Genomic DNA, 20,774 nt, shown 5'->3' with positions numbered 1-20,774 from the left:
CACGAGATCCGCCAGCAACATCTTGCTTTAATAATAAAATTAAAAAAAAAACAACGCAGGAAATATTGCTGGAGGAAGGAGATGCGCCCAAGTTTATCCCCCTCCTGTGCAGCAATGTGCTCCGTTCGAGGAGGATCTGCAATAGCCACAGCGATGCTGGGCTGATTTTTTTTTTCCACAAAATGGTTAGTTACATGAAACCCTGTTTCCAATGTTCCTTTCCTCGCTGGCACCAGAGCACCCAGGGGATGTCTGTCCCCACGGGGACACGGACCCCTCTGCGCCCTGCCAGCCCCCAAACACCCGGGGCAGCTTGGGGAAGGCAGAAAGCCCTAAAATCAGGACAGGGAGAGGACGGGGGCTTCGCCCACGGGTCTTGGCGCTCGCAGCCGCCTCCCTGCCTCCGCTCAGCCGGCTGCCAGCAGGCTGCGGGGGATGGATGGGGAGAGGAGCTATTAATAATGCAGGCGGCTGGCTCCATCCCCAGGGCTGTGGGAGGGCTCCCTGTCCCATCCCGTCCTGTCTGGTCCCGTCCCATCCCGTCCGTCCCATCCCATCCCATCCCATCCCATCCCATCCCATCCCATCCCATCCCATCCCATCCCATCCCATCCCATCCCATCCCATCCCCATCCCATCCCCATCCCATCCCCATCCCGTCCCATCCCATCCCATCCCATCCTGTCCCCATCCCCCCCAGCTCCACCAGGGTCCAGGCTGTGCCCACGTCGCTCCCACCAGCGCACGGCCACAAACAGGGACCAGGGAGCGGAGGCAGAACACCAGCACCAAGAGGCGTCACGGCCCACAGGGAGAAAATTAAAAAAAAAACCAGGAGGAGAGGGGGATGGAGAAGAAAAGTGAACTAGCAGGGAAAAAGAAGTTCAATCAGATTTGTAAAGGGCACAATTTACAAAATCCATCACATATTTTACTAGGCTGGGATTTACGGATTAGCCCGTAATACTTAGGTGGCTTTTTGTAATAAAACCCTGAGCTGCAGCAGATTTGGGAAAGCGAGAAGGTGGAAGAAGTCTCCTTTACATCCCACTCTCATTTTCCCAGCATTTCCTCCTTCTTTTTCTTTTTTTCCTTTTTTTTTTTTTTTTTCTTGATCTAGGCAGCCCTGTTAATCTGGGCTTTATCTGCCTATGGAGAAGGACTGAGCTCTTTATTGGATTTTTGTCGAGAATAAATGATTTAGTTTGGGATCTGGTGGAAACGGTTTCCGTGGCATTACACCATCTAATAAATGAAACAGCAGGGATCAATTCCCTCCTCGCAATGTGCTCAACAGGCTGCGGGAAACTCAACGCCGCGATTATTTGCTGCTGCTGCTGCAGCTCTGGCAGCTCCACGTTGCTCGCCCGATGCCGACGTCCCCGTGCCGGCTGCGCGCCGCCTGGCACTGCCACCGGGCTGTCCCAACCCGGCTCAGTTTGGCCCCAAAAATCCCGCCTGGAGGAGGATGCAGGGAGGCTCGCGGCACGCAGTGACCCCTGAACCTCCCGAAACCGCCAGCGCTGGGCTCCGTGTGCGGCACCGGGTTTGGGGAAAGCCGACGAAGGAGCAAAACCCACCTGGAGGTGCTGGGGAGGGCGTGGGCACGGGGTCACCATGCGGGAAGGTTCCCGCGGGGGACAGGGCAGAGGACAGGGGGATGGAAACCGGAGGCGCGTTTCTCTTTCAGGCAGGATTATAAAATCCATCATTAAAGTTCTTCTTAATCGTCTTAGCGCAGACCTAATTATGGGGGAGAGAACTTCAGGGGCCAGAGATGTGCCCTGAGCTCCCTTTGTCTCGCTCAGCACCACGGCGGGGACGGGACCCCCGCCCCGGGCTGGGGACAGGGTCTGTGCCCGGCCCCCCGTGGTGCCCCCACGCTGCTCCATCCATCCACCCCCGGAGCCCCAGCAGGGTGGGTGGGCAGAGCCTTTGAAGAGCTGGAGATAAGCGCGTGTGCGTGCGATGCTGATTTATGAAGGCTCCTAATTAAGAAAATCCTTTGGGGAACAAAAATCCCTCGGCTGTCAGGTTTGCGTGGGAACGCGAGCAGGCAGAGCCAAGGACCTCGGGGACAGGGGGCTCGCAGCCAGCACGGGCAGCCCCTGCAATGCTGCCACTGTCCCCAAACCCGTCCCCAGCCCCGTCCCCATCCTCACCCCCACCCCACCAGAGCCGCAGCCCCTGCAGAGGGCAGGCGGGGGACGGGGTGCTCATCGGCATCGCTCCAGAGGGCCAGCAACACTGCTGGATGGGGGCCTGGGGCAGGGGAACCCCTGCATGGGGATGAGGAGAGGTCGGGGGCCCTCCCCGGGACCCTCACCCCACCCCAGAGCAGGGTACACCCCGTGAGCAGGGAAGGGCCAGACCCAGGGACACGGCACAGCTGGAAGCGGAGCCCCGCCGCCCACCCCGGCGAGAGCGTTGAGTTATTACTGCAGGAAATGAAACTGCTAATAAATCCCCAGGCAGGAGCCGGGAAGGTTAAAACTCCATCTTTAAAGGGAGGCGATGATTTATAAAGTGGCATCCAACTCCTCTTCCCTGCCGCGCGGCTCTGGGCTGCCTCCTGCCAGCGCTGGGGCCGCTCGCACCGAGCTGACCCCGCGCACGACGATGCCCCGAGCCTGGCGTGGAGGCTGGGGCGGGGGAAGGACCCAGCTTGGGGTCGAGGCTCCGGCCTCCAGCCCCCAGCCCCTCAGCCCGGGCAGCACTGCCCATCTCGGCCCCCAGGCACAAGCGGAGCTGCCCCCCGCCAAGCGGCACGCCGCGGGGAGCCCCCATCCCTGCCCTCCCGCTGGGGACTCTCCCACCTGCGGAAGATGCTTTTTTTTTAATAGGCAGGGCTGGGTTTTTTTGTCCTCTCACCTCCGTGCTGCGCCGTTTTAAATCACAGCCCTGCTCTGCTGCGTGGCCGCCGGGGCTGGGCACAGCGAGCGATGGTGGGGGGATGCAGGGCAGGGGAAAACCAGACCCCAGAGGACCCCCAGGGCTGGGGGACACGCGGCTTCCCCCTGCTCCCAGGGGAGGGGACGGCTGGGGCCAGCTGGATGCAGCTGCCTGCTCCGGGACGCGCCGTGCGGCCGCGGTCATTGCTCTCGTCCTGCTCCCAAAGCGGGCAAGTAAGCATGAGGAGCCCTGGATGGGAGCTTGGGCAGCTGGGGACAGGCAGGGGGGCACCGTGCAGGGCAGCAGGAGCACATCCTGCCCCCACCGAGCTGCACCAAGGTGCCCAGGCAGGATGGTGCTGTGCACAGGCAGCGTGGCCACCTGAACGCATCCCCAGGCAGCCACGCATGGCACGGGGCGAGCAGCGACACAGTGCCACTCGCAGGGACAGAACCAAGGGAAAGGGAGAGCTCCGCAGCGAGCGGAGCAGGAGAGCCTGCAAGTTAGCACTGCCTCAAGACATTCATAAATAATGTATGGGGCACGGGGCTGGGGAGCTTTTTACCCAGTTAATTAATACGTACGGTAATGTGCACGCACACGGCACAACGGCAGGGCTCCCCCTTCGCTCCCGGTAAAAATACTTCTTGGAGGACTGACACATTTATTATCTCTGCCATAATTACCTTATCGTGAGCATTTGTTATCAGGCGCCCTGGGAACCTCAGCCCCGTGCAGGGCTCCCAGGTGGGGGCTGGCTTTGAAGCTCTGGTGGGGAGCTGTTTGCTCGGGAAAGTGGGTCAGGATGGGACCCCAGGCCTCCGCGGTGGGTGCACAGCCCAGCACCGGCTCTGCTCGGGACATCGCATCGTCCCTGGGCAGAGCAGCGTGGGGTGGGGATGGGGATGGGATGGGGATGGGATGAAATCGGACGGGATGGGATGAAATCGGACGGGCTACAATCAGACGGGAAGGGATGCAATGGGATGGGAAGGGAGGCATGTGCCATACCGGAGCCTCGCCAGGCTGCGCAGAGCAGGACGGGGCTGAGCGGCTGCGGCATGAGCCGTGACAGTGGATATTAAAGCCTTTATTACAGGGTGACACTCACTAATTGCAGAGCTCCTTTCAGGCAGCCGGCAGCGGATGAGCCCGGGCGACAGCACCCAATTATTGCAGCTCAGCGGGGGGAAGAGGAAAAGAAAGGAAGAAAAGAAAGCGCAATTATCGGGGCCTCGTCTGCGGCGCAGCGCAGGGCTGCAATTTCAGGCCGGGCTCGTTGTGCCCAGCCCCGCTCTCACTCCCGGCACCACGCACGTGACAGCTTAAATTTATTTTTAAATTTAACTTATTTTTAAACGGGCTCTCGCCCGCCTCTGCCCCGTCCTCCAGCCCTGCTATGCCAGGCTCCCTGCCTCCCCCAGCACCACAGCCAGCACCCTGCAGACCCCCTTTCCTGCAGGAAATTCAGGGATTTCCAAGCGCCAGCAAGGGCTGGAGGTGTTGGCTCCCCACTGTCCCCCACAGGAGCCCAGATCGCATCTGAGCATCCCCGGCTCAGCCCAGCCCTGGCTTGCCAAACCCCGGTGCCGCGGGGAGGCTGCGCGGCTCCTTCCCCCCCCTCCCCGCTTCGCCCTCTCCCACCTCTTCCTCCCAGAGTTGCTCCCGGCTCCGACGTGGCAGCCTGGTATATTAAAAAAGGTCACATTTCAGCTCCTGTGAAGTAGCAGAAACCAGGGCAGCGTGAACCGCAGCCGCCTGGCGCTGCCCCGCGGGACCGCGAGCCGGGGCCGGGTGTGGGGGTCCCGGTGCTGAACCCCCTGCCCCCCCCAGACCTACTCACCCCTGCCACGGTTCCTGCTATTCCCCACGGCCCGGCTGCTCTGCCAAGGGGTCTGGCAGCACCCGGAGGCAGAAATGTCACCAAAATCATTTGGGGTCCGTGCCGGGGGCTGCGGGGTGCCTCCAGGAAGCTGAAGATTGCCTGGCATGGCTTGATTATCCATTTCAACAGGGAAAAAAAAATGGGGGTATGAAGGCACCCTGCTGGGTGCAGTCGCTTCCATCTCTGCTTTTTTTGTTGTTGTTGTGGTATTTTTTTTTAATTTTCTTTGAAACAATATCGCAGAGATCCCCCATTATTTTGCTGCCTGATTTATGAATCCTTCAGACGCAATCACTGGAGGCTCTCCAGGCTTCTGCTGCAATTAGGGGGGGGTTCGGGAGGGAGGAAGGCAGGTGTGCAGAGCCAGAAGGCAACCAGGGGTCTCTGGCGACCCCAGGGCCTGGCAGTGGGGCTAACGGGGAGCTTGGCTCTCCAGGTGGCTCCCTGCGCCTGGGCCTGCCCTTTCTCTGGTTAAAGCTAATCACCTGCAATTAACCTAATTAGTATCTGATGCTTGTGCTACCATCCCGTGCATGGGGACGGGACGCTGCCTGGTGCCACCGGTGCTCATGGGCACCCACAGCCACATAAAGGGTGCGAGTGCCAAACCCGCACCCACCCCCGGTGCAGGATCTGTCCCCAGGGTCCCCAGGTGCCACCACGGTGACAATGCGAGAGGTGACCTCGGCAGCCAGATCCTCCTGCCGGAGGAAAGCTGTGGTCCTCCCGGTGGGTGCCACGGTGCTCGGGGTGGCACCGCGGGCTGGGACGCTGGTCCTGCGCCCAGGGACGTGGGGACAGGCCCGTGGGTGGGCACGGAGCTGGTGGGACATGGGGACAGGGCCGCCCCCACGGCTGGACACACCGCACCATCGTGGATGAAAAATTAGGCCAAAGCAGGGCCCGGCGCTCTCTCTCCCTGCGAGTGATCATCGGCCTCATTAAAAAACAACTAATTATTATTCTAGCTCATTAGCAATTATAAATCTCCAGCTCCGGTACTTCATTAAAAAAAATGACAAGTTAGCACTTAATTACGTTCCCCAGCAGCCCGACGGGTGGAAGCGTTAACCCCCTGCACCCCGCCACCCACCGGCACCGGCACCGGCACCGTGCCGCAGCGCCCTGCTCCCCCTGGGGACAAGGACCCAGGGGACCAGCCCGTGCACCCCACATCCGTGGGGAATTTACAGGAAGAAGGAAAAATTCCCCTGCCCCAGGGGCAGAGCCACCCCGGGGAGGTGTCCCCAAGGGCCACCAGCTCCCACGGTGGCCGGCGCAGCCGCAGCCCTGGGGCAGAGCTCTGCGCGCCGCAGTGAATGGAGGGGGAAAAATTACAGCTGCGGAACCAGCTCTCCCAAATTATATCACCTTCCCTGACAGGATAATTGCTCCTTTTCCCCGAGATTTAGTACGGATCTCACATCCTTAAACAGTTGTGTGTTATTTTAAGGGCTCCCGGCTTTGCTCCCTCCCGCAGGTAGCGCAGGAGCAGGCAGCGGCGGTGTCAGACCCCCCCCCCCGAAAAGTGGGGGCTCACAGACGGTGCCGTACAGCAGGGTCCACGTGGCACGGCCCCTGTTTTGGGGTGGAAGATGGGGACATCAGCACCTTGCTCCGGTCCCGGGGGGTGATGCGGGGAAGCAAGCACACGCCTGCAGCATCCAGAGGAGCGGGGAGGGGGGGGGGACAATCGTGGTCCAGGTGTCAGAGACATCAGCTGCGCACGAGCAGGGCCTGGCGCTGCAGCACCCCGCAGCACGCCTCCTTCTCTGCGCACACTAATGGCTGTATCAATATTATCTCGCCTGCAACTTGCCCTGTGACAGATATATTAATGACACGGCGCAGCGCCGGGAAGGGCAGGCAGGGCTTGCAGGAGCAGAGCCGGCGCTGGCGGTGCGATGGCGCTCAGCACCTCGCTCGGCATGGGCAGGACGTGGCGTAGCCAGCCCCGGGGGTACCAGGGGGATATTTGTGGGGTCAAAGCACGTGTCCAGGCCCTGAGAATTCCAGTTATTTTCAGCTCTGGTTCTCCCAGGAGCCAGGAAGCCCTCTGTGAGAGGGACCCCAGTAGCTCAGGGTGCCCAGTGCGGAGTGCATGCGGTGCCCCAGGTCTGCGCTGGACGCCCAAATGCTCGCCCAGGAAAAATCTCCCCGTGGTTTCCATTCAGACTTGGATCCTACAGACCCACCCCAGCGAGCAATAAATCAGCCTGCGAATGCCGGAGCCCAGCACAGCTGCTCACCCGCGCTGCCACCCACCGATCCCATCCATCACCACCCCACAGTCCCTGGAGAGCCCCACTGCCACCAGCGTGCCCTGCTCCCTGCCCCACAGCCCAGACCCCGTACCAGCACCGAGCCCCACAGCACAGCCCTGCAGAGCCTGTCTCTTTGCCTGGGAACGTTCATTAGGTTTCCCGTGCACGGAGAGCCCCGCGAGCCGCAGCAGCTCCCGCTCCCCTCCTGCGTCCTAGAGGAGCGCGGTGCCGGCGGCGACAGCCGCAGCACGGCCCCGCTCCTCCCCGGAGATCGATGGCGATCGCCCAGCGTGGCTGAGCACCATCAATTTGGAGGCAGCTGGCGGACGGCAGGAGCAGATTGGGAGCGCAGGGGGCGAGATGGGGAGCGGGTCCAGGCCATCGCCGCCCCCCACACCACCCCCAGACCCCCCCCCCAGCCAGGAGACCCCGAGGGACCCCGCTCGTTCCGCCTGCGCTGAGCCCGTGCCAGCCATCCGGGGCGAGGGAAAGCAGGCGTCGCTATTATGTGTTGCTTTTGAAAATAAACCGGCATTAAAACATTTTAGGATTACAGTCAAGCGCGATCAAGTTGTTTAGGAGGCAGGGAGCATGAAAAGACGGCTCAGCAAGAGGCTTTCTGTCGGCGAGCCCTGTGCGGGAGCAGCAATTTGCGGTGTTTGGGAGCACAGCATGCCGCGCGTGGTGCTGCTGCCCAGCACAGTCCTCGTGCCATTCACCAGCGCGCCTGGCACTGGGGACACCGCGGGGTGTTGGGTCCTGAGCAAGGGCTGGCTTTGGAAACGTCCCCGAGGTGCAGCAGCAGGGGACCTGCCAGCCCCAGCCTCGGGGCCAGCAGAGCCGGGACCGTGAATCTGTAAATACATGATTGATTATTTCTATTATTTCCATTGTTCCTTATTTAATTCACCGCTCTTCTGTTCTTACCTCTCCCAAGTGCTTCGGTGGTGCTCTGGCATGAAAGGTGCACCAGATTTCGCCTTGATCCTGTGGTCCTTGTGCTGTGACCAGTGTGGGGGTGGGACCGATGGCCCCAGACAGGGCACGGCCTGATCTGAGCGGGGTGCATGGGGTCAGGATCCGTCCCACTGAGCCCTGGGCGGGGTTAAACCTGGGCAGTGCCACATGCTGGGAGCATCGCCCTGGCCCCAGGCTGGGCTCCGGCAGCACCAGTGGGGCCACCACCACCTGCACGGCCACACCAAGAGGTGCTGGCAGCAAAAAGGAGGAGCAGGAACGACCCCAGGGAGATGTGACAGCACAGGAGGGCACCTCGGAGCACCCCAAGGAGAAGGCAGGCATAGGGGCAAGGGCTGAGCATTTTCTGGGTGGTGACACCGTTTGATTAAGCTAAGTACCCACCTGTGGCGCCCGGGCCTTATTTATTTTGCATTATTGTTCTTTTTCAAGGAGCTGTTTTGGCGGGCAGAGCTTGGCTTTCCAAGTCTTTTAGCTAAATTAAAGCTCAGCTCTGCATGTAACGTGGCTGCCTCCTGCACACCCGAGGTCTCGCACCCAGCGGCTTGGCTGCAGGGGCTCCTGCACAAGCCACCGACCTGTCCCCACGCGGCACCGGGGCCACCGGAGCTGGCTGTGAGCTGCCCCTGCGCTGCTCCCCGGGCTGCAAAACTCAGCCCCAGCCCTCCGGATGCGGCCTCTCACCTCCTCCTGACACAGCACCACGTGCCACCGGGTACCCGTCCCATCCTGCACACGGGGACACTTTTGGTGATGAGGTTTTTGCTGCTCCAACCCCCTGCCTGAGCCGTGCCCCGAGCCTCCCCCTGCTCAGGAGCTTATCTGTAAGCGGAGGAAGGCGCGTCAGGATGTTCAGCAAATAGCTGTCATGTAATAGATGGGGCGCCCACGGAAACGAACACTTACAAATGGCTGTAGCATTTACCTAAATGTCACGCCGATTGCTCGCTGCTGCTCTGCCGAGGGGCGGCTTCGCGGCTGCCCCTGGCACCGCAGCGATTCGGGGCGCCGGGAGCTCGGCACACACCGAGCGCAGCCGCGGGAGACGCACGGGGCTCGGAGAGGCAAACAGATCCGGGCGAAGTCTCCTCTTCCATCACGTTTATTCCTCTTTCACATTTCCCTGATGAGGATGAGGGGGTTGCCAAGCACCTGGCCTGGACATCGAGTCGTCATTTATTCAGATTTATGCAGATGTATTCCACTAACAAGTTAATTCGTTTAGCAGGTCCGGCGGTTCTTTACATTTTGTGCAGGTTTTATCCCCTCCCCTCCCTCCAAGCCTGTCAGGAACCTCCACCGCTTTTCTGCTGAGCTGGGCACGTTTCTGCTCGGGGGCCGTGACCCGCTCGATCCCAGCGACCTCCCCAGGACGGGGACATGGCACGGAGCAGGGGTGTGTGGGAGGAGGGACGCGCAGCCAGCGATGCCGAGCGCTTCTCCTGGCTATCTGCAGGGCCGCATCCTGCCCTGGTGCTGCCGCAGGGCTGAGCTCCCAGGGCAGGGGCTGGGGACCGTGTTGGCCACAGCATCCTGGCACGGGGCAGCGCAGAGCTGTGGGTGCTCAGGCTGGCACCCACGGCACCGGGAGCGGCAGAGCGCTCCCCTGGCACGGCCGGTGCTCACCCGCGGAGCCACGCGGGCGCACGCTGCCCTCCTCCAGCACCCATGGGAAATCGGTGCAGGTGGAGGCAATCAAAGCCCCAGCACCCATCCCTGCCGACCAGCTTTAGGCCTTCCCAAAGCTTCGGTGCCCGACACCGTGCGTATTGCACGCTCCTGACAGCCCGCCACCAATTAATGCTGGGGGCAGCCGCTGGCGCACAACTCCTGCGGCGGCCGCGGGGCCGTGTCCCCGCTGACAGCGGCACTAAATCAAATCTTCCCCTGCTGCAACTCGGCGCCGCTTTTACCTCGGGCGCAGAATACGGCCCTGCCAATGAACCTGGCCTCCCGCGGCGATTACGGGTGCGCTGAAGCAACAGGCAGGGCGCTGCTCTGTGCCCGGCTGCTGCGTTTTTTAGGGGAGAGGCTTGGGGCGCAGGGGGGGCAGAGGGGTGCAGGGGACGAGGGGAGCAGGCATCACCCCACAGCCATGGGGACGAGCGTGTCCCACGGCTGCCTGTGAGCCCTCGGCCCCTCTGCACCCCCCCCTGCCTTCCCCACGAGTGAGCCTGCTGTAAATTGCTCGGTTAAATTATGCATTAGCTTTTTAAAGAGCCGTTTAAGCTCGAAGCAAGATGTGCTTTTTTTTTTTTTATCAGTGCCTGATGTCCACCTCGGGCTGTTAAATTTCATCTCAGGCTGATCGGATGGGCAATAATTCCAGCGGTTACTGAGACGTGGGAAGCGGCTCCTGTCCCGGCTCCTGTCCTGGCATGGGGGCCGCAGCACGGTGCCATCGCCGGGGCTCCTGCAGCTCCGTCCCCTGCCTCGCCTCGCCCTGGTGTTAGCATTTCAGGGTGATTTTCAAAAAAAGGCAACCAAAAAGGTGAGGTATCGGTGCTGACGATGAGACCCTGAGCCCCGCTGGCCCCTGCCCATAGGGATGCATTTATCCGACGGCTGGGACGCTCGTTAATTTGCTGTGATCGCAGTGAGGAGCCTCCCCAGGGATGCACGGGGAAGGGGCTCGGCCCTGGGGGGCCAGGAGCTGGTGCAGACCCAGTGCCCCCAGACCCAGCCCCTCGCTGCCACCCCCGGGATGCTCAGCACCACCAGGCAGGGGCTGCTGTCACCCCCCGGTGTCAGCCCCCGCCTCGAACCTGTCCCCACGCCCTTCCCCGGCACCGGGGAGCTGGGATCTCAAGGAGACACTTTAATCTCAATCAATTAGAAATAAAGCAATTCTAATGGCAGGGCAATAAAAGAACACTTTAATTTTAGAGCTAATTAAATATCAACAGTTGGAACGCAGCAACAGACAGTTAACCTGGAGTAACCCATTATTTATACGGAATATAATGCACTGACTCGGGGTATGAAGTGAGTTGTAGTCATTTTAATATCGGCTGTCACAGTCTAACTGTTCTCCTTTGTCTCACTCCAGCACAATCATCTTGCCTGCTTCCTGCGGGACCATTACCACTCTTGCACTCGACAGAAGATTAATTAAGCCGGGGTCCCAGCAGAGGACAGCACTCGTGCTCCCGGCTGGGCTGGGTGAGGGGGATGACACCGGGGCGCAGCCCGGGCTGCGGGGCCGAGCACGGCGATGCCTCCAGCAGGAGGGTTCACTTCTAATTGCAACCCTCTGGGTGTCTGACGGCTCATTAGAAGCTGGGGATTATTAATGGGGAGCACCGGTGGCTCCCCTGGGCACCCCAAAGCCTGCAGCAAACCCCTCTGCTCCCCGCGCTGCCGCAAGCCCCGGCCCCGTGCACCGGGGAGCAGAGGCACATGGAGCTGCGGGGATCCCCAGCCTGGCAGCCCCAAAACAACACCCAGGAGCTGCCCTGGGGGGTCTCAGGCACCAGCTGCAAGTCAGGAGCCAGGCTCAGGAGCTGCTTGGCCCCGAAGCGGCTGCTCCACGGGGTGCACATCTTCCCCACGGCTCCCAAAAGCCTCCTTCGGCGCAGCCCCAGCACATCCGTCACAGGGCTTCGGCGAGCTCCCGGCCTGCTGCAGGGAGGTTCATGTAATATGTGCAAAAGTACTATTTAATTTAACGCATTTGTTAGATTTTTAATAGTCTTCGGCGGCAGGGATGAGCAGCAGGGACCGAGGAGCGAGCGGAATCGTCGCAGGCAGCGCCTGCTGGTCCCTGGGCTGCTCGGGTGCCCCCCAGCCCTACCAGAGGGGACACGGGGCTGGCGTGGCCCTGCAAACCCCACGTGGGTCCAGCCCTGGGGACCCTGTTCCAGCCAAACAATTTGTTGGGAGCGGGGGTTAAAGCACAGGACCGGACCTCAGAGCTTTGCCACTCTTAGACAGAAGGACAGCTCCCGGCTTCCCAAAGTTCGCAAAAATCCCCCAAAATTCATTCCAGCCTCGCTGAGTCGCAGGCTGCCTGCTTGTGCTCATCTCCCACGCCGCCCCCGTGCCACCCACCCTCCCGTCCCCATCGCAGCCCCCGGATCCGGGCAGCTCGGTCGCATTTACCCACACCAGGGGCTGGGGGCTTGGTTCCAGGGCGCAGGGGCTGCTCCCCCCCTGCTCACCCGCGGAGATGCACAACCCCGGCCGCAGCGGGGCCGGCCCCGCCGCCAGCAGCAGCTGCTCCTGCATTTGATGAGAGCCGCTGACAGCTGGGCTCAGGCGAGCAGAATTGTTCCCGTGCTAGCGCAAGAGGTTGACTTCCCCCCGGTTATCTGCGCCGCCACGCTCGGCTCCACGCTGGCCCCGCTGCATCCCTGCCGCGGGCAATGGGGCTGCAAACGGGATCCGTCCAAATGGCACGGAGCCGTGGCCAGCAAGACCTGAGGACCACGAGCCACAAGGGCCACGAGCCACAAGGGCCACGAGCCACAAGGACCAGGAGCCACAAGGACCGGGAGCCACAGAGAGGGAAATTGGGGCGAGGCAGCAGCAGCAGCGTGGGGCAGGAGGGAGGCGCCTCTTGGAACGAGCCCAGAGCGCGTCGCTCGACGCAAGGAAAATGTTTTGACTTCCAGTTGCTGGGCTTTTGTTACGGTTCTGATATATTGGCTCCAAGAGAAAAATGCCATCGCGTGACAAAAAAAAGTCAGAGGTTTCTCTTTGCGAAATGTCAAAACGAAACACTTCCAGAGTGAAATGTCTCCTCGGCGAGCGGCTGACGGCAAATCCCTGCCCCGAGGCTGCCCTGGGAACCGCAGGGCTCCCGGACCCAGCACCCGTGCCCCCCATTGACCCCCCACCAGCCCACGGGGAGGACCCGCAGCTGGTCCCCGGTGCCACCCATCGGTGGCATTGCACGCACCAGAGCCCCGTGCGTCGCTACTGATGCTCAGCATCCCCATCACTGCCCAGCTCCGTGGCTTTTTCTGGGCCCATGGGGCTCACAGTGGGGGCTGGGGGAGCTGCCCCCACCCCGTCCCATCCCAAATCCATCGGGATGCTCAGACATCAGCAGCTTGGTGCCCTCTCCCCTTCACAAACAAGTCCCCACTGCCTGCTGTGGGAGCTCCCGTGCGCCAGGAAAACCACAGCCCATCCCACCTGCCCGAGCCGAAGGGCCTGCTCCGGGTGGGAAGTTCCGTGGGATTTCATTATTATTATTATTGTTATTATTTAATTCTCAAGGTCGTGGGATTTACGGCCCGAGCTTACTTATTATCAGACACAGCCAAATAAAAATGATAGATTTCTGTGCCAGCTTTGCAGCAGCTCTCGGTGGCTATTAAGGTTGCTAAAAACGTTTTCCATTCAAAAAAAAAAAAAAAAGAAAAAGAAAGAGAGCAAAGAACGAAGGGAAGAAAAAAGAGCAAAAGGAAAAATGCAATAGGATCCAGGCCAGTGATGGATTGCAGGAGATAATCCTTCCTGGCAGCCCAGGACTGCATAACCTTGATGTCACCAGCTATTTTTCTCTGCCTGAGCTCTCCAGCTCAGCACGGGTGCCCGTGGCAGAGGGGTGACCCCACTGCGCCTCCCGAAAAGTGCCGGAATTTGGGGTTCCCCCTCATTTCTGTGTCCCGGGAGGGAGGGGAGCTGGGTCCTGGTGTCAGAGCGTCCAGGGGGCAGGCAGGGGGCACGGGGCTGCGGGTGCCCATTGCCCACCTGGTGGGTGGTGGGGCGGTGGGGGCAACATCCCCGGGCTCGGCCTCCACTCCTACACGGCCCCCACTCCCCTCCCCGCCAGCGTCCCCCCTCCATCCCTTTTTGTCATCCGCCGGCCCCCCCCCGCCCCCCTCCCCGCCGGGCTCTCTTCTTCCCCGCGTTTCTGCCATTTTTATCTAACGCCGGCCGTGAAAATTGGTGTGAAATAAAAAAAGGCATCTCTGCCCACAGATGAAATCAATTGATTTGGCAGGTCGCCCGTGGACACCTCCGAGCAGCACTTCCAATTTGCAGGACGGACGCCGGCTCCGTGCAGCTTCTTCCCTTTCTTCTCCCGCCTCGCCCCCACCCCTTCTCCCCCGCCCCGATTTTTTCTCTTCTGTCTTTCCAATTCCGCTTTGATGTCCCTGTTATTTCTGCTTTCCTCCTAATGGAAATCACCCCCGTGTGTGTGCGCGCGGGGTTTTAGGGGCTCTGCACACACACGGGTGTGCCTCGTTTGATCGGAGGCTGCTCGGGTGCGGGGACGTGCTGGGTGCTTGGGGGCAGGGGGCAGGATGATTTTGGGGAGCCCCATGGGGCTGGGCGGGAGCTGCGGCACCCCAGGGCCCTGGGTCTCCATCCACGGCACCTCGGGGAAGCGGGGTGTGCGGCAGGGCAGGGGGCACCCCGAGGGCTCAGCACCCCCTGCACCACGGGGCGTTGCAGCACAGGGCTGCCGGGTTTGGGGTGCAGGGAGCACCCCCACGGCCACGGGAACCTGGAAAAAAAAAATAATAATAAAATTGACAAGGGTTTGGAGAGAGCTGGGAACAGCCCCTGCACCGCTTCTGGGTGCTGAGCACCTCGGGTGGAGCTGGATGGAGCCAGAGCAGAACCTCAGGGCTCGGAAGGTGGGAGCCCAGGGCTGCTGCTGTCCGTCCGTCCGTCCGTCCGTCTGTCTGCCTGCCCTACATGAAGGGGAGAAAGTCATCCGTTTTAGCAAGGGGTTAATGAACTGCGGGCCCCAGCAGGGCCGTGCCGTGCGTGGCCCCTCGGCGCCCCGTTGTTCCCCAGAAGCGGAGCGCTGCACGACGGCCCCGCGTCAGGGCTGCGGGGCAAACGGGGCGATCGTTGCGGAAACCTCGATGTTCCGCGGGAGACGTAAGCTCTGCAAGGGAAGGGGGGCGAAAATGCTTTCTTTCTAACGCTTTCATTTTACTTTGAGGTTAATAGAAGGCTAATTTGAAAGCACTCGGTTAATGAGAAAGCTAAAAATACTCCTCCCGCGCAGCCCCGTCCCCTGTAGCGCCTGGGCGGCAGCGCTGCAGCCGCCTCCTCCTGGGGCCAAACCGCCCAGCCCGGGGACGTGGTGTCCCCACCTGCTCCCTTGCTTGTCTCTGGTCATGGGGATACAATATTTCGGTGGCCTCATCACCAGGGATGTGTGTCACCCATGGCCGGGTCATGCCATGGTTCCTGGTCAGCCTTGGGCAGGAACTGGGGAGCAAGGGCAAGACCCTGGGGGGTGCACGGGGCTGTGGCTCTGAGCCCCCCGGCTTGGCCGCATGTGGGGCAGAGGATGGGGACGTGTGGCTGGGGACAGTGCGGCCCCCACTGGCTCGGGACAGGGTCCTGGCTCCATCCTATTTGGGAGCACCAGGGACAGAAGCCAGCATCCCCCCCACGAGGGGTCCCAAACCCTCTCCCACCCGGCCCCGCTGCCTGGCCTGACCTCGGTGCACGGGGAGGCTGGTGGGACACAGACACAGCAGTTATTTATTGGTAAGCCGGAGCCTCCCCGACGACTGCAACCAACTTCTACTTAAAAGTGCAATAAACAGAGCCGTAATTAGTCCATAAAATTTGGACTCGGAGGCTCGTTACTCCCCGGATGTTTAGCTCCTGCTCACTGTGTCAGCACGCAGGGCTGCTCGCTGCTCGCCCCGCCGCACCGGCACCAGCCCCAATTCGCCCTCAAAACGCACCAGGGAGCCCTGAGTTGGCACGGAGGGCTCTGAAGACCACAGCACCCCCTCCTCTGTGCCCCCCCATGTCCCCCTTCACCCCACACAGCCTGGCAAAGCCCCCTCGCTCCGCTCCCCCCACCTGCAGCCCCTGCTTTGCTTCGCCCGCTCGGCGCAGCCGGTGAGGCACGAGCCTTCCGTGCCACAGGGGAAGGGGGATCAGCGCAGCCCCCCCATACATGACACAGGGTTAGCGGAGCTGATCAGCCTCCCACGGGGGTTGGCAGGGACTAAGCCGTGGCTGGGCGCATCCTGGTGTAATTTGCACGCCGCTGCCTGCCTGGAAAGAGCACCCCGGGGGGGGGAACCCAGATCCTGCCCCGCACAGCTGGGGGATGCCACCAGCAGCAAGGGGCAAGCGGAGGCTCAGCCGCTCATCCCTGGCTCTGCTGGGCTGGGCTGGGGGCAGGAAAGGGAATTTTGCAGCTCCTGGAGGGCTCAGGGGTGGCTGTTTCCTCCTGCTGCTGCTCGCACGAGCTGGGGGAGGCGCAGGGAGGATTTCCCTCACGGAGCCTGGGACAGGTTCAGGATTTACAGGGGGGCTGCAAGGGGCTGGGGTCCAGGGGGAGCCACCCGCGCGTGCTGCTCCATGCGAGCCCCCGCCAGTTTGCACCCCTGGGAGCCGGCGCCTTCGCCAGCGCTCCCAGCTCGCACGCGGCTGGTTCAGGAGCCGTTTAATTAGGAAATGATCTGCATGGAAAATTTTGCGTTCGACTGCCTGGAATCTTGCGCTGGTGGCTCGTCTCCAAGCCGGCGGGAAAGCATCCGAGCTGGAGGATGAATCCTGGGGGGTTTCCGGATCGGCTGGCCGGGACCAGCAGGCATCATCCTCGTGGTGCCGCACGCACGTGGCTGGGGTCGGCACCGACCCCTCTGAGAGCTGCTAATGGCAGGGGGGGCATCGGTGGTCCAAAAAGCAGCCACCTCCCTGCACCGTGCATTTAAACAGCCTCCAAAATGAGGAGCGGAGGCGCCTTGGGGCCATCCCATTGCTGGGCTGCAGGGAAGGCTCTCCCTGGCACCCCAGGGGATGCTGCAAGGTGCCAGGAGATGCTGGGAGATGCTGCGAAATGCCGGGAGACGATGTCTGGAGATGCCTGGAGATGTCTGGAGATGCCTGGAGAACCTGGGACGAGCAGAGATGTGCCAGGAGATGCCCCCAGCCCCTCGGCAGGAGCACCGGTCCCTGCCTCCATCTCCAGCTCTCCCCTCTCCAAAGGCGTCCCAGCGATGCGAACGCACCTACAGCAAAACGGGGTTCAGAGGGCAGAGCTAAATTGTCTCCCTGGAATAAACGAGGCATCTTTAATCCCCTTCACACAGAGCCACATTAAAGGGTTTCTTGTTCTCCTCGCTGAAGAAATGCGGTCCCTTTCCCCACTCTCTCTCCTGCGCTCTCGCCCTTCTCTCCGCGATATCGCTTTGAGGAGGTCTGGGAGCGTTTAACCTCCGTTTTCCTGGACAATTAACAAGGTTTATTTGGGGCACACAGCGAGAGGTGGCGGGCAGGCTCCGGGGCGGGCACAGCACCACGCAGCCGTCTGCCTGGCTGCCACGCTCGCTCCCCGCGTCTCCCTGGCTCCTATTGATGGTTTAATTTTCCTTGGGGTTGGGGGGAAGAAGAAAAGCACCAGATAATTGTAGCGGAATGGGATGATAAGTAATGTTTGGTATCCTTTTTACAACCGTTCCCCGGGGGCCCATTATGGTAATTTTTCTTCTATAACTGGCAAATTGTATAACAAGTCAGATGATAAACTAGCAAGCCAGGCAGAAATTTGCATTTTAATACAACTGTCTAAATCATTTCCCCACGCAGGGCCGGACAGGACACTTCAGCCATTTCTGCTGCGCGGGGTGGTGGCCGGGAGGGGCGAGGGGAGAGGGTTGGGGTCCCCCCGCTGCCCCCCGGGGTGCCCTGGCCACGGCCGCTGCTCGCCCCATGCCCAGGCTGAGCCGTTCCCTTCCCTCTTGTGCATTTCCCAGGTGTAAACCTCGGTGGGGAGGAAGAGCCAGGTCCCCGCTGCTCAGCTGCAACCCGCAGCCCTCCTGCCCCAAACCCGATACCGCTGGGGTGGGCTAGCAGTAACGGCTGGGTGTCAGCCCCAATGAGATCACGGGCAAACACGGGGGTCCCGCAGGTCCTGGGGGTCCCGCAGCCGCGGCCCCTCGTGTTCGTGGGGCTCAGGGGGGATTCAGCAGCCCCAGCTCCGCCGCCCGCTCCTTGCCTCCGTTGAAGAGCCGTTAGCAACCATTCAATAGCAACCTGATAGAGAAATGCCAGCCTCCCCTGACAGGTTTATAAATAGCTGCTTTGAGTCCAATTTGAAGTTTTGATTAAAAAGAACAGAGAAGAAAAAAAAAATAAGAAGGGGAAAATAAAAGCCAACGGGAAGCCGGCAGCCAACCTTCTGCAGCTGCTTCCCATCCCTCTCCCCCATCCCAATTCCCCATCCCTTTTCCCCACCTCTAACCTCATCCAGCCGCAGGGCACGGGCAGAGCCACCGCATCCCCAAGGTGCCGGTCCATTAAGGCAGGGACTTGTGTCGGTCGCTGCTCCGAACAGGAAACCTAATTAAGATTTTATAAACACTCACCCGGCGCAGAAAACTGCCACCACATTAGCAAGGCAAATAGCACCCAAATTAAGTTATTTTCTTCCCTTGTTTTAGTCCAGTTTTTAATTAGGTGGCTGCTGAGATGTGGCACGGCCCCGTGTAATCACATCACTGTGATTTATTAGGGCCCTTCAGCGGAGTTACCGCCTGCTCCCTCCGCCCTCGGCATCGCCGGGTTCGGTTTGGGTCACCCGTGCCTCCTGGGGGAGCACAGCAGGAAGCGGGGGCATCCCTGTCCTCATCCCTGTCCCCATCCCATCCCATCCCATCCCATCCCATCCCATCCCATCCCATCCCCATCCCTGCAGTGCCTTGGGGTCCCCCTCCCACCAGCCCCCCCCCCGCCGCGGCGCAGCCCCCTCTGGAGACCCCCCTCCCCAGGTGACCGCGGACGCTCCTCTGCTGGCAATCACAGCACTGCTACAAACAGTTTCATAAAAGGGGAAAAAAAAGAAAAAAAAAAAAGAAAAAAAAACCACAGGCCTGAATTGATTTTGTCTCTAAATTTTTAACAATGGGGAATACATTTTTGAACAAAGCCTCGAGAATCGGTGTTTTCCCTGCGGAGAGCCGGGCGCCGAGCCGCAGAGGCGTGATTGCATCCCCCTGCGTGGCGGCGGGAGACAGAGGGGGGGGGGCAGCAGGACCCCGACCCCTTTGCTCTTCCCAGCCCCCAGCCTTCGCACGGGGCTGCACAGGATGGTGCTGCGCTCCTCTCGGCCACCACGGGCTGGGGCCGGTGATGGGGACAGGACAGGGGACAAGGCGGGGGAAAAGAAAAACCGAGGTGGCGTGGGGTGGGCGACACGGTGGGGGTGCAGCAGGTGCAGCCCCATTTTGGGGCCAGCCCACGGCCCATAACAGAGCCCCCAGATTTCTGTAACCCCCAAACCTTCTGGAAGCCAACTGCAAGGACCGGGCCCCCCGGGGAAACGGGGCCGGTGGTGCCTTGTGCTTGGCTGCAGCTCAGCCCCTGAGATGAGAGCTCTCAGCCGCAGTGTGCCCACGCGTGGGGTGCTGCCGGGGAGGCTGGGGCCGCATCCTGCCCTCCCCCAGCAGCAGAGCGAGGCAGGATTCCTCCCTTCCCTTCGCAGCCTGCCCTGTGATTGATGGCACAGCTCAAACCCCAGCGACCCGCAGAGAGAACCCCGAGCAAACGCTGTCCTTTTCCTTCTGCTGTCCACAGGAAGAAGAAAGAGCAGGGAGCAACGGTGTCAGGGCGGGCAGGGGGCCAGGGCAAAGTGGACCCCTCGGTGGCCACTGATGGCAAGCGTGGGGCAAGGCAGGGACGCGGAGCCAAGTGTCCCCACGGTGCTCTGCTGCTGCCTCCCCATCACGCACACTGCTGTGTGCCGGCCCCCCAGGCACTGACCTCCTGCACCCGCCGTTCTCACCGCGTTTTGAGGTCTCAGCTAATTTCTAATTTGGTTTCCCTGCCTCCGCCTGCACCATCGGTGAGGCTGCTGCAGGCTGCCAAGCCAGACCCAGGCATGCGAGCTCTGTGTCCTCACCAAGCCGCCCCGTCCTTGTCCCCGGCCCCGGCCCCATCCTGTTGGCCAAATCACACCCGGTGCAAAGTCCCAGCTCCAGGCAGCAGCGAGCAGCAGCGGCAGCAGCCGGAGCAGCGGGGTTTATTTCCTTCTCCGCCCAGCCGCAGCCTCCCCAGCGCCGGGGACGAACGTGCCCCGGGGCCAGCTCAGCGCTCCTGAGCAACCTGCTGCAGAGCGAGAGCACCGAGGGACAGGAAAGCGTGATCCCGGTGCTGGGGGCTGCGAATAACGGAAGAGGAATCCATAAGCAATTACATTCTAATTAATTAAGGATGATGGATAGAGGGGAGCGGGTGACTCCACGCAAATTGCACAAGCTGTAAAGGGCCGTGCTCCTGCCACCATCAAATTGATTTGCTGGTTTGGAGGAAAAAGGGAAAGAAGGAGAAAAGGAGCTTAACGTTGTAACACTTGCAGCCCTGGAAGTGCCACCACGCCGCTGCAGGTCCCCTGCTGATGGGGACGTCCCGGCTGGACGCTTACCCCTGCCCTGCACCAGCACCCAGCAGGGGCTGGGGTGCATGGTGGCACCAAGGCAGGGTGGCCGCGCAGCCGCGGCTGCTTCGGGGGCAGAGGGATTTGGCTTTGCAAACCTCAGCCCCCTGGTTCGTTTGCGAGCTCACGCACGAGCTCCTAATGATCTGGGCTCCGGCACGGCGCCTCGCGGAGCTGCCAGCGTCGCGGCTGCTGCTCAGCGTGACAGCCAGCGCTCGGCTGAGGGCTCTTCTGCGAGCCGGGGCTGCAATTAATTAGTGCTCTGTCTTATTAGCACCTTTATCTACTCGGTCCTGCTCGCTGCTCCTGATGGGAGGCGACGTGACTCGTTCTGCGGGGGCCCCGTGCAGAGGTCGGTGTGCTGCCGGCCGTGGCTCTGCCCTGC

At 61.3% G+C, this 20,774-nt stretch overlaps 1 protein-coding gene and 1 long non-coding RNA gene across 4 annotated transcripts in view; one reads left to right on the top strand and one right to left on the bottom strand.

Moving 5' to 3' along the window:
* The window catches only part of LOC308180039 (uncharacterized protein), a gene marked incomplete at its 5' end in the record, with an annotated part of 30,152 nt that extends 17,269 nt beyond the window's left edge, over positions 1-12,883 (top strand). The window contains 2 exons of one of the 3 annotated variants that reach the window (XM_080561070.1): positions 10,284-10,510; positions 11,069-12,883. Of the gene's footprint in view, positions 1-1,120; positions 4,739-10,283 lie in introns of those variants that run through there. The other 2 variants (XM_080561069.1, XM_080561071.1) reach the window with 2 other exon arrangements.
* On the bottom strand, positions 4,528-10,068 carry LOC308180045. Its single transcript, XR_013940710.1, has 2 exons — positions 4,736-10,068; positions 4,528-4,608 (listed from the first exon to the last, which is right to left on the bottom strand). It is a non-coding gene; the product is annotated as an uncharacterized lncRNA (long non-coding RNA).
* Positions 12,884-20,774: the final 7,891 nt, after the last annotated feature.

Source organism: Anser brachyrhynchus, assembly GCF_964034855.1.
Source record: "Anser brachyrhynchus genome assembly, chromosome: 18".
In the NCBI taxonomy this organism is placed as follows: Eukaryota; Metazoa; Chordata; class Aves; order Anseriformes; family Anatidae; genus Anser; species Anser brachyrhynchus.
Note: the sequence above shows the minus strand (reverse complement) of the source record. Positions and strands in the feature narration are given on the sequence as shown.